The sequence below is a fragment of the Eurosta solidaginis genome, chromosome X, assembly GCF_040869045.1.
Source record: "Eurosta solidaginis isolate ZX-2024a chromosome X, ASM4086904v1, whole genome shotgun sequence".
In the NCBI taxonomy this organism is placed as follows: domain Eukaryota; kingdom Metazoa; phylum Arthropoda; class Insecta; order Diptera; family Tephritidae; genus Eurosta; species Eurosta solidaginis.
Genome location: NC_090324.1, coordinates 145,003,860 through 145,016,475, shown reverse-complemented (window position 1 = coordinate 145,016,475; position 12,616 = coordinate 145,003,860). Strand labels below are relative to the sequence as shown.

The window sequence follows — 12,616 nt, the reverse complement described above, 5'->3', positions numbered from 1 at the left end:
GGTACCCGTTTGCATGTTTTTATGCATCCCTAATATAATGTGCATTTAACTTCGGAATATATGTACATACGTTGGTATAAGTCCTGCAAAAACGCTCCACGTCATTTTACTAGTCATTTTACGGTCATTGTGACTTTCTGCAGCGGTTATATTCATAGTCACGTTTGCATGGGCGTGATGAACTTTTGTGACCAAATTTTCCGTTTCGTTCCTATTAATGTGATCGTGCATTCCGCTCCCACTTATAGGATGTGAGCATAGCACTGTGCTGCTCACACACGTCACAATGCTCGTCAAATGGCGGTCATTTTTCGGTCATTTCACTCTACATTTTCGAGCCATTTGACAATCAATTTTACTGCGGTTTTACCATTTATATAACCGCCATATAACGTGAATTTTACCTGCAGATTTACTTTACCTGGAGCAGCCATATGAATAAAATATGAACCAAAAAAATTGAATTTTTAATATTTATTATTTTCAATATTATTATATATGTACATGAAATTGGAACTTATATTAATCCAGTTCATATAAAACAGAAGAACTTTAATAATAAATAAACTCGCTTAATTGGTTTTTGTTTTCCAAACTCTTCTAAGCGAGCAAAAAAATAATATTAAGCTTTAGACAAAACTCCAATTATTTGAATAATCTACAACTTAAAGCTTAGTAGAAATTCAGATCAAGAATATTCAAAGGTGTCGTGGATCCCATTGCTGTTGTAATTGAAGAACTTAAAAATGTACGACTATTAATTGAGTCAGACTTATTATTGTAACCCTTAGCAGGAGTATTGATTGGTTTCAAATCTAATTCCGACAGCAATCATATCACGACATCCCTTATTATATATGCACATGAAATTGTAACTTAAATTAATACAGTTCATATAAAGAAAAGTAAGTATTTTAATAATAAATAAACTCGCTTGATTGGTTTTCGTTTTCCAATTGAAATCTTTTCCAAGCGAACAGAAAATAATTTTAAGCTTTAGAAAAAACTCCAATAATTTGAATCAATTTGAATCTACAACTAAAAGCTAATTAGAAATTCAGATTAGATTTACTCTTTTTTTTCAGATAAGGAATATTCAAAGGTGTCGTGAAATCCGATTGCTGTCGTAATTGAATTTGAAAGTAATAAAGTAAAATATGAATTTAAAAATGTAGGACTAGTAATTGAGTCAGACTTATTATTGTTCTAAATCTAATCATTCCAGCAATAATTCTGCAACCCTTAGCAGAAGTATTGATTGGTTTCAAATCTAATTCCAACAGCAATCGTATCACGACATCCCTTATTATATATGAACACGAAATTTTAACTTAAATTAATACAGTTCATATAAAGAAAAGTAAGTATTTTAATAATAAATAAACTCGCTTAATTGGTTTTCGTTTTCCAATTGAAATATTTTCCAAGCGAACAGAAAATAATTTTAAGCTTTAGAAAAAACTCCAATTATTTGAATCAATTTAAATCTACAACTTAAAGCTAATTAGAAATTCAGATTAGATTTACTCTTTTTTTTTCAGATCAAGAATATTCAAAGGTGTCGTGGAATCCGATTACTGTCGTAATTGATGAACTTAAAAATGTACGACTAGTAATTGAGTCAGACTTATTATTGTTCTAAATCTAATCATTCAAGCAATAATTCTGCAACCCATAGCAGGAGTATTGATTGGTTTCAAATCTAATTCCGACAGCAATCGTATCACATCCCTTATTATATATGTACGTGATATTGCAACTTAAATTAATACAATTGATATAAAGAAAAGTAAGTACTTTAATAATAACATAAACTCTCTTAATTGGTTTTTGTTTTCCAATTGAAATCTTTTCCTGTGCAAGCACATCGCTAACCTGTGTTGGCAAAATATATGATTATACTGTCTTCGATAGATAGTCGGACGAGCCGTTACTCGGCGAAGTAGAGATGACCGTTGTGTCGGTGGCAGCTGTTACAACAGCAGTTTCTAACTTTACACCATCCGTACAGTGTGATGAATGCTTCACTGCCTTTTCCAATTGCTTGGCGCCAGCAAATTTTGCTGTTTGTAAAGCTTTAGCTGTAATGCAAATATATAAATGGGTTAAAGTGGTTTTCGTATGTTATTCAACAACTCACCCTATACCATCATCACAGCCTCCTCATCGATTTTGAATATGTGTACTGTTTCAGTATTCAGACCCAGTTCGTTTGATGCAATATTTTCGATTTGATGAATATGTATACTATCCGTTAGGCAGACAATTAGGTGCGTTCGATTCATTCATATACTGTGGGTATTTGAGCCGTAGACGCAATTGATATATTGTAACATTTGTAAACAGTTGGGTTTCTCTGTTGTCACCATCACCACTAGAGAGCTATTAAAGAAACGCTCGACCAAGGTATGTTGCGATTTACACGCACAGATTTTTTCCACCTTGTCAGTTATTGATGGAGAAAATGCGAAAGCCATATTTACCATCCAATACGGAAATGGAACTGTGGAGGAAGAAACATTTTATAAAATTTAATAAAATCAATAAATGATAGTTGTGTTAAAATGGGGTAAAGTATCGTATGTTAAAGTATAGCGAAGTTTGAATAGGTCTCATTCTTCATTCTTAGAAACATGTACGAAGGTACCTCGTAATATATTAAAAATCCTCAACGCTTTTTTGCAATAACTTAAAAAAAACTCATATTCATCAAATTTCTGTTTAACTTCCACATATCAATAGCTACCTTTACCACCAGAAGGAGTCACTATTGCTTCTACACCTATGCTATTGTTTCCTACACCGATGAGCTTTGTAATAAAATAAACAGCTATCTCCCCAATCTCTCCAGTTTTGTCGCCTCGCGAAACCTGATATTGTAACCAACCAAATCATCGGTGATCTTATTTAAAACATGGCCGCGCCAAATGTCGACCATATGACATTACCCTACCGACTGTCTTACACCTTAAAATTTTGGGTGTGACTTTCATCAGGATCTACATTCCTCCTACAATCCTCAAATCCCTCGCTGGCAGTACCTGGGGAAAGGATAAAGAAACGCTCATGACTACACACAAAGCAATTATCCAGCCGATTATGTGCTATGCGTCACCCATATGGTCGCCAAGCCTAAAAATTACCCACTGGAAGAAGCTACAGGCCTGCCAAAATACTGCTCTCAGAATTGCCACGGGCTGTCTTCTTATGTCCCCAGAACACCTTCTGCATAATGAGGCGAGAATACTCCCCATCAGGGAGAGAAATGAGATGCTGACCAAACAGTTCCTGTTGAATACCCAGAAACCTGAGCATCCCAACAGACATCTGATTGGTCAACCAGCACCGCCTAGGAGCCTAAGGAGTCATCTCCGTAAGCATTTTGAGGAAATACGGCTTCTGAGAACCCAGCCGTATGAAGCGAAAAAACACAAGCAGGTCCTTGGTGAACTCCATAAACAAGCGTCGGACCTTTATGCTAGGAATTGCCCGGTGAATCCAGTACTCAAAGAAAAGTATCCAAACCTCGCGGAAGAGGAACGCATACTCCCCAGAGAAAAGCGAGTCACTCTAGCTCAACTTCGTTCTGGATACTGTAACAGGTTAAACTCTTACCTATCCAGAATCAATCCCGACATACAAAATGTATGCCCCGCTTGCAATGTGTCCCCACATAACACCAACCATCTCTTTAATTGTAATGTGGAACCAACGCCTCTAACACCCCTTTCATTATGGTCCCCCCTGTCGAAACAGCAAATTTCCTTGGACTCCCGTTAGAGGATATTGATGATAATTTCTGATCGGTCGCACCTATTGGATGGGGCGAAGCACTGCTACAATAACAACGTGTGAAAGATGGTTGCATCATTCGTTTGTTGCTCCCTGTTGCTTTGCTTATATTTTTTTTCTCCATTTTAAACAAATTCGCAACAATAACTAAACTTTTAATTTGTTAACAAAAATAGAAATGCGAAACAAAATTTCAATTGGCAAATCAGCTGATTTCGAAGATTCGAAATTCCTATTCCCCAATTATTGTTCTCTCTAGGAGAAAAGAATTGGAGGAATTTTTCTGCGGTGCTATTAAGGCAATGACCTTTGACCTCGAGTTATTTTTTTTTAGCTCGAATAGGATAGATGGGGACTTTTAATTTTAATATTTTTATGGTAAACTAGAGGTCCTCACTAAAATTTGGCTTTGTAGTAATTTTTGTTATTTTAATTGTCTAAATTAGCCGTTCTAATATTAAAATCGCCACTCTCAATACAACTAAAAAAAAAAAGTATGAAAAAGTTGTTAACGTTACAGTGCTTATGGATTCATTTTAAGAGTGCATTACAAGAAAAAAGTTTTGTTAAGCACATTTTTAGAGAGGAAAGGAAAGGTCGGTAAAAATGAGACTTACCATATATTCATATCGGCTGCTGAGTGGAATATCACCAAATCTCGGCTGCCGTTCCAAAAACTTCCTTTCTCAGAATTCGTTTGAAGAACGCCCTATCTTAGAATTTGTTTCATAAACACTACAGCTATTGTCAAAATGTGTTGTATTTGAGCTCAGATCGGTCATTTTTGAAGCCAAATCTGACTTAGGGCATTCTTCAACCGAATTCTGTGATAGGGCTTTTCTAATATACGGGGTTATTCAAATGTTTTCTGAGAAAGGTGCTTTTCGAAACGGCACCCGAGACCGGGTGATATTGTTGTAGCAGAGATGCGCCCCACCTAACTGCTACAACAACAACCGGGTGATATTCCAATCAGCAGGCGATATGGATATAAGGTATCATTTAGTTGTCCCATTTTTACTGAGCTTTTGTTTTTGTGCCTTTCGTTTTACGGATATGTTTAGATATAAGTTTTTTATTAACTTTTAAAATAAATCCATTTTTAACTGCCGGCCGTTCAAACTCTGAACCCTATTGTATATTCTTACGATTTCAATGAGAATGATTTCCCACACTCTGAGCACGAGTATGGTCGCTCGTCGGTATGCATACGTATATGGCGCTTTAGCTTAGATGAAGTTGTAAAATCTGTGAATTAACGATCAGTAAAATGAATATCATTTACAATCACAGTCTTATAAACCTTTACCCTTGTTGCAGAAATTGCACGTATATTTTCGTTTGGGTTTTGGCGGCTGCTGAATTTTAGTGGCCAAATTTTGCTTTAATTTAGCCTCCTCCTCCTTTAAGGCTGTCATATTTCGCTCCCGCGTTTCTGGATCTTCGTCTTTGTGCGTAGTTAAATGCGTACGTAACTCCGTAAAGTGAGGAAAAGTTGATGGGCAAAACTCACATCTATGAATATTTTTGCCCAGATGTGTACGTAAATGCGACAGCACTGGACCGCTTACAGCAAAGGTGCATTCGCAGTATTCGCATTTGTATGGTTTTCCATCGGTATGAGTGCGTATATGACGGCGTAGATTTAGAGCGTAGGTAAAGCTTTTTTTTTAAAAGCTTGTTGTCGCTGAAGTTTCACTGCATTTTTGAGCGCTTTGAAAGCTTATGTGTGATGATGCATCATCACCACCCAAAGAACTATCAGACTGATCTTCGCAATTTTCCTCTAGTATAGTAGATGGTCTGAGAAGTCTCACCATTTTCAAAGGTGAAGTTTGTAAAGTGGTATCGCCCACTATTGTGGAGTCCCACATTTTAGATGGCGCTTCAATATCTTCTAGTAGTGTTACATTAATACTTTTTAAAGGAGTTTCATTATCCAATTGATGCTGCTCCTGTACGCATAAGTCATGCAATAGACGTTGCAGTGATTGTGCTTCTTCATCTATTTCTTGTAGTTCTAAGATTATATTATTAAATTTATACCACGCAATCTTATCAACTTTCAATATGTTGTATATTCACTTACCTTGTTTACAAGGGATTTTAAAATAGTTTCCATCGGCGCTGCGCTTTTTAGCATCTTCTTTAACCATATCCTTGTTCTCGCTATGTATGTACTTAAATAGTGTGCTGTCAGGATCGGATGCTGTTTTATCACACATTTTTTCCAAAGCCATAAAACGAATATAGTTTCGTCACAAGATGCCTTAGTTGAAAAATTATAAGGAATCCTCTTTATAGTGTTTGCATTGTTGGATTTATTTTCATCATCCATTTCAAAGGGTTTGTTCATTGCATTTCCGCTAACAGCAACGTTACTTTCGTGTTGATCCACATTCGCTACATGAGGAGCTGCGCGTGCTTCTAGCAAAGTTTGTAGATCCTCCTCTAAATCCAAGCTAATGCGTTGGCAAGATACCGGCTCTTTAGCAGGCGTTGTAGCCTTTCTAAATGTGTTCGTGAATCGAGAAAAAAATGTTGAAGATATTGTTTGTATTAATTTTTAATAATAGGTATATATTACCATGCTAAAGTGATTTATATTTTTAAAAGTAAAGTAATAAAGTTCTACAAGCTAGTAGCTACTTTTTAGTCAAAGATTTGGAAAAAAAATTCTTATATAGTAAGCCAATTTACTCTACAGTATTTAAAACATCCATCTCCATGCTCACTCGAATGGCTCATCATAAACCAGCATGCAATTTTAATGATATATTTATAAGCATTTACCGTTGCATGACAAGTAATTTCTTGACTTTTGCACGCCAAGCTTTATTTGCTTGAAATTTTTCCAATCCAGACATTTGTATTCAGGAAAATTGAAAAAGAGCAACAAACATCCAAGTTATATTTTGTTGAACCACAGCAGACAAGGCGCGGTAATCTTCCAGGGTTTTCGTTACGAAATATCTTTTCCAGATAAGCTTATACCACTTGAGCACGCTACGTTGTGTTATTATTTTATCCAAGAGTTTCTTCATGGTTGCCCAATCATTTGAAATTGTGGCCTTACCACTGGAATCAACAATATGCTTGTCCATATTACGTGAACCCAATTTAGTGCGTACAGCGTCCACAATTGAATGCGAGGTATTGATGTTGGATATGATGAATATTTTTTACATAAAAACTCATGTACCCAATACAAGTTCAGGTATACCGCCGATAACACACCTTTTAAACGACGTTGTGTCCAAATCACTTAGCGGTTTTTCTTCTATGATTTGTAACAATTATTCAACAAACGTTGGATCATGTATGGGATCCGACCAAAGTGGACCGCCCATCTATATTTGGGAATATAAGAAACAATTTGGTGTGAACAATTGGTGCCAGTTAACCCTCTGAAAAAGCGACTGACGCGCCTTTTTGAACGGACATAACCGTTTAAACGGTTAAGCACCAATTAAGTAAGAAGGAAAAAATTTGATTTATTCGAGTTTAAATACTTAAGTGGGATAGTTGAAACATAAATGATGTTTATCACCGCAATGCGCACAATTTGTATTAACATTTGGTCCAGTTGGTATACCGAATTTTTCTTCCGCATTGCCTTTATCTGAGATCTTGCTTTTTACAATACCCATAGGCTGTAGCGTATAGGTATCACAACCAGTGCATTGAAATACCATTCATTGTTTGCTGTGTTCATAATATAAAGATATGGTAAGTAATTGGATTGTGGTAAAAGGCCAAAATGCTGTATACCAACCTCATGCTATATTTACACTTCGCTTGACTACTATGTATACGCACAAATACGCGTATATAAAAATTGGCAGAAATGCTCAAAAGTGGCTCAATATATTTTCCATAACGATTAGAGTGCGTTTCAATGCAATGCAATAGTATACGCAATCCCATCTCATGGCAGCATTTCATACGCAAAGGCACAGAACTATATTTGGCATTGCAGGCTTCAGGCGTATTGCCTGCCAGCACAGCCATATCATTCGCAGTTACAAGTAATGAACCCCAACTGTTGTTGTTGTTGTTGTAGCGATAAGGTTGCTCCCCGAAGGCTTTGGGGAGTGTTATCGATGTGATGGTCCTTTGCCGGATACATATCCGGTACCATAGCACCATTAAGGTGCTAGCCCGACCATCTCGGGAACGATTTATGTGGCCACATTAAACCTTCAGGCCATTCCCTCCCTCCCTACCCCCAAGTTGGGGTCGCCAGAGCCTCGTCTGTTAGTGAAACAGGATTCGCCGCGGATAGGTGAGGTTGACAATTGGGTTTGGAGAAGCTATATATTGCGCTGGCAACCTGAAAGGTTGCGCTACACAGCCCCTTGAATCTGGTATTTTAGTCGCCTCTTACGACAGGCAACTCGTCAGTGATTGTATAGCGCCATCCAGAAAGCGATTCGGACAATCATAGGGTTTTAGGTCTATAACATCGAAACTCTTCTCATATGAAGTTGAAAGGTACATGAGGGTCCTATTGCGAATTTTATGATTGATTATTACAGTTAAATCACTAGCTATTGATTCGTATATCAAACCTACATTGCATCCCCTTCGCTTGGCACAATTAAATGTTCCACTCCATTGTGTCGCATATTTACGCTAATGGAATCTACTGCCACCTTAGATAGATCATTTGCAACAATTTAACGCACGACTGCTACTTCTTTTGCATAACTTATGCTACGTAAACCTGTTGCAGCAAGCGCTTCCAATATTCGCAGTCCATCGTCGTATTTTACACCACCAGCCGTGTATGGTTTCTTGTCATTAGCATTGCTTGCTTTCCTTTGTATTTTGTGGATTTTTATGCGCCGCCGCTTCCCACTCTCTTATCAACCGCTTTCAGTATACATTAAGTACTGAAATACTTAAATCACGATTAAATTCTTGTACTGGATTGTAGAATACGGCCCCGCCGGCAATAATTTCTGTAGTGCTTTCTTTGATCACACGTTTGGGTGCTTTGCCGTTCGTAGCGATCTGTTAATTCATAAAATTTAGGGCGATTTTGTTAATAACGCGAAACATATATTTACCTTATTTTCAGATATTTCCTCAACTTCCATTTTGGCTTTAAACTGCTGTGCATCCAAGTTTTTGTTATCAGCTGTTCGGTGGTGGCATACGCTGGCTGCTGCTTTCGTTGAACAGTGAATCGTGGAAACTGTTTCAACAGAGGAAATATTTAAGCATTAAAGATGCACAACACTGTTTTTTTATAAATCAACGATGATAGCCAGCCTTGGGAGGTTGTTGCTGCTGCTATCGTGGCCTTGCATTACCCGGTTGCTGTTGTGGTATATACCTTGGTATAACTGGATGTGGCGTCATTGCCCCACCTGGTCCAGTTGATGCGGACCACGAACAACAACCACCACGACCTACATTGTTTGGGTTCACTTTGCTGCTGCAAACACACCTGCGTCACAATAATTAATGCAGACCATAGAGGGGTATCTCAACAAAAGAGGCTATTTTATTGCACACATAGCCGTTTTTCTACACCGAATTGTCTAATCTTTTTTTTTTCAATTTTGGATAATAAATCTTAATGGTAACAAGAATTTTTTTCTTGTATGTATGTGGAAATCAAAATTTACTATTCTGCATTAGAATTGCTCACGATTATTTATACTATGCAATTACATATTTCACTTTCTTTCTTTATAAACATGCACACATTGATATGAGTTTTTTTTGCTAAAACACACTTTAGTAGACCAAAAAATATTAAAGAATGCGTATATTAATTTCTGCAAAATGTAAATCACACAAATTGAAAAAATTTTCCACTTTTCTGCAGAATTAGAAATGGCGATTTTTTTTGCACGCAAAAATGACGTATTTTGCTATCCCTATGAAAATAATAGGTCCGAGAGAGCACGATACATTGTGGGAAAGCAAAATTTGTCAGCATGCTATTTCATTTGCACAATTTTTCATTCCAAATCGTCACCCCTGTCAAAAATTCGTGTGGCTGTGTGCGTTTTTGGTCACACGATTTTTGCAGGGAGTATATGGACAGTCAGTGCACGGACCTTACCGCAATGGTAGATTTACTAACTTTTCTGACCCATTTTCATTTTCTACTACTTCTGCCATGGTGTTGGGGGCTTACTAGCCAGAGAAGGTAATAAAAGTTCATCGTTATGGCGACGCATATGCTCATCATTAACTTCTTTAGTATGAAAGCTTGCTGTACATAAATCACACCAATATTTTACGTCCTCATTTGCTGGTAAAAGTGGTTTTATGTTGATTTAATGGATCAACGTCTAAAAGGGTAAGATCGCATATATCGCATTGGTAACTATCACTTTCGGGCCGATGAGTATGAAGATGTACATCAAGTTAAGGTGGCGAATGGACAATAACTGGGCAAAATTCACATTTGAATGGCGCTATATTTGCATCCATAAACAGCATTTGTTCATAAAAGGTGTAACTAGGCCTGAATTCTTTATTGTTTTGTTCACAAAATAGACGTTCTTGCTTTTGCTTAGGATAATCGGAACGTAACTGTGATATTCGCTTTGATATCTGCATAGTTGTGACATCAACCATATTGCCATTTGCTGTAACGCTTCACCACATTTTTCTTTACTGCGATAATCTACATTACATTTGTTATAAAAGCATGGATACTGCTGGACCATTGATAACAGTCTTGTGGTGGAGACATTATTCCAAAGGGATTATTAAGGCCTAGAAAATTCTTTGGCGCCGGTATGATTACATCCAAGGTTGTACCACGGCTACTTGAAGAGTTTTCATCAGATTAAGAGTCGCAAATTCGGATACTGTCATATTGTTTCCAAGCCGCTTCAGCAGCTTCCTTCTTATATGTATTTCATAGAGTGAATGCTTTACGTTTACGACTTGTGCGCCCTGTGGATATAGATGGTGCTTTGTTTATGTAAACAGGTTCAGTTATATTCGATTCAACAATGCTAATAGCTACAGTAGGAGGTTGATGATCAGACCCACTTTCATCATCTTCTATGTTTGTTGGACATTGCGACGCCACTGAATGGCGGAACATTCGGCGAAATATCTTGTAGTTTTACATTTTCTTTTTTAGACATCTGAATAACTTTATTCACGATATTTGCATCATTTGCGTTCTCATCATCTGAATCCAATATTTTTTCAGACATAATTCGCTCAGAGTTGATCTGTTTTTTAGCTGATTTCGGTCTCATACTATTACTAGTATTCGGGACTTCGTCATCTGATGTAAATATTTCGTTATCAGTATGGAATTCGCAAACATCCAAAGAAGTTTTAGGTTTAGGTGATAGGGGTGGGCTCTTCACAATATCTCCATAGCTTGTGTAACTGTTGTTGTAAGATGATAATAGTTTACCGATTATCGGACTGTCTGTGTTTGGTATTGGAGTTTTCATAGGCTTACTACATCAGCTGCGGTGATATCCACGACGGCAGTCATCACATATTCCAATAACGTCCTCTAATTGAGTGCGCTTACAAGCTACAACACATGTGTGAATTTCCATTGCCACTACTACTTCCCAATCGTCTCATTTGATCAACACCACACCATAAATCTGAATTAGCATCAAAACGTCACAAATACTGGAATTTATTTATGCTATTTCTTTCGGTACCAGCGCTACTACCGATTACTGTACCAAGGTACTGACGGGCATCGTCTTTGCGTATAAAAACATCTTCACCCAAAGAAAAAATAAACTCAGCCGCTGCCGTGCTTTCGGTTATAGCTTTATTTGTTGAACATTCTTGGGTTTCCTGTGCTGGGGATGTTTGCGATGGTGGTGGTGAACTATTTTTTGGAGTAGTAGGTGGTGTGTACGGAGTCGCTGTTGTCGAATCTGGTTCATCGACTACCAAAGTGGCGCCGTTAGTGATGTAATAGTCGGCTTGAATTCCACTACTAACAGCTGGATCTAGTACTACTTTATAATGAATGGCGGGTATTATTGGTGAAGGTTGCTGTGGCGCATGAGTAGCTGATGAAAACGTATGAGCAGCAGAGGGAATTGCAGAGTTTGCATTTGAATCTAAAGCTTTTGGTGGTAAGCTATTATGCGTTGCTAAGGAATCACTATAATGATTATTTATACAGATATGTATGCGATCTAATACGAGATGAGAGTTTGATGTGGTTGTCGGAGCTGGTGAGGAAACCATTGTTGATGTAGTAGTTGTTGCATCAGTAACAGCTGTACCCTCATTAACAGTATTAGACAATATTTCCGCTGCACTACTCACATGGTCATTTGCCAATGACATGAAAAATTGATGTTGTGGTTGGACATCATCATGCGTTATCTGCATTGGTCCTGTTGGTCCTGATGAAGCAGGAAAATGTTGTGTGAAATGAGTCGGTAATAATGTTGATAACTGCTGTGTATAAGAAGGGGTTTGATATGGTGCATGGTAAAATTGAGGAAGTTGTATAATGTCATCTTGAGTTGTAGGATCAACCTCTTTTGTAAGATTATATATATGTTGCTGTGGATTTTGATGAACTGGCGTTGTTGACATGGAAGGAGGGACATTCGCTCCAACGGTGCTGTAATATATCGGTGCAGATGATTGTAAACCAGCAATGGCTGTACGGTAAAAAGTTTTTTTTCAAAGCGCTAGTCAATTGGACTTGATTTGGATCGTAAAACGCTGAAACTCCAGGTGCGGAGATTGGGGAAAGATACGTATCAACATGTGTGCCAGTGTTTCCACACGTTCTGATCGTCTGAAGTTGAACTTGCGCAGACAGCGGGATTGCTGAAGTATGTGGATTGAA

The 12,616-nt window shown here is 37.5% G+C and overlaps 1 pseudogene; it reads right to left on the bottom strand.

The window, feature by feature from the left end:
- Window positions 1–482: 482 nt before the first annotated feature.
- Window positions 483–12,393, bottom strand: LOC137235180 (uncharacterized; annotated as a pseudogene).
- Window positions 12,394–12,616: the final 223 nt, after the last annotated feature.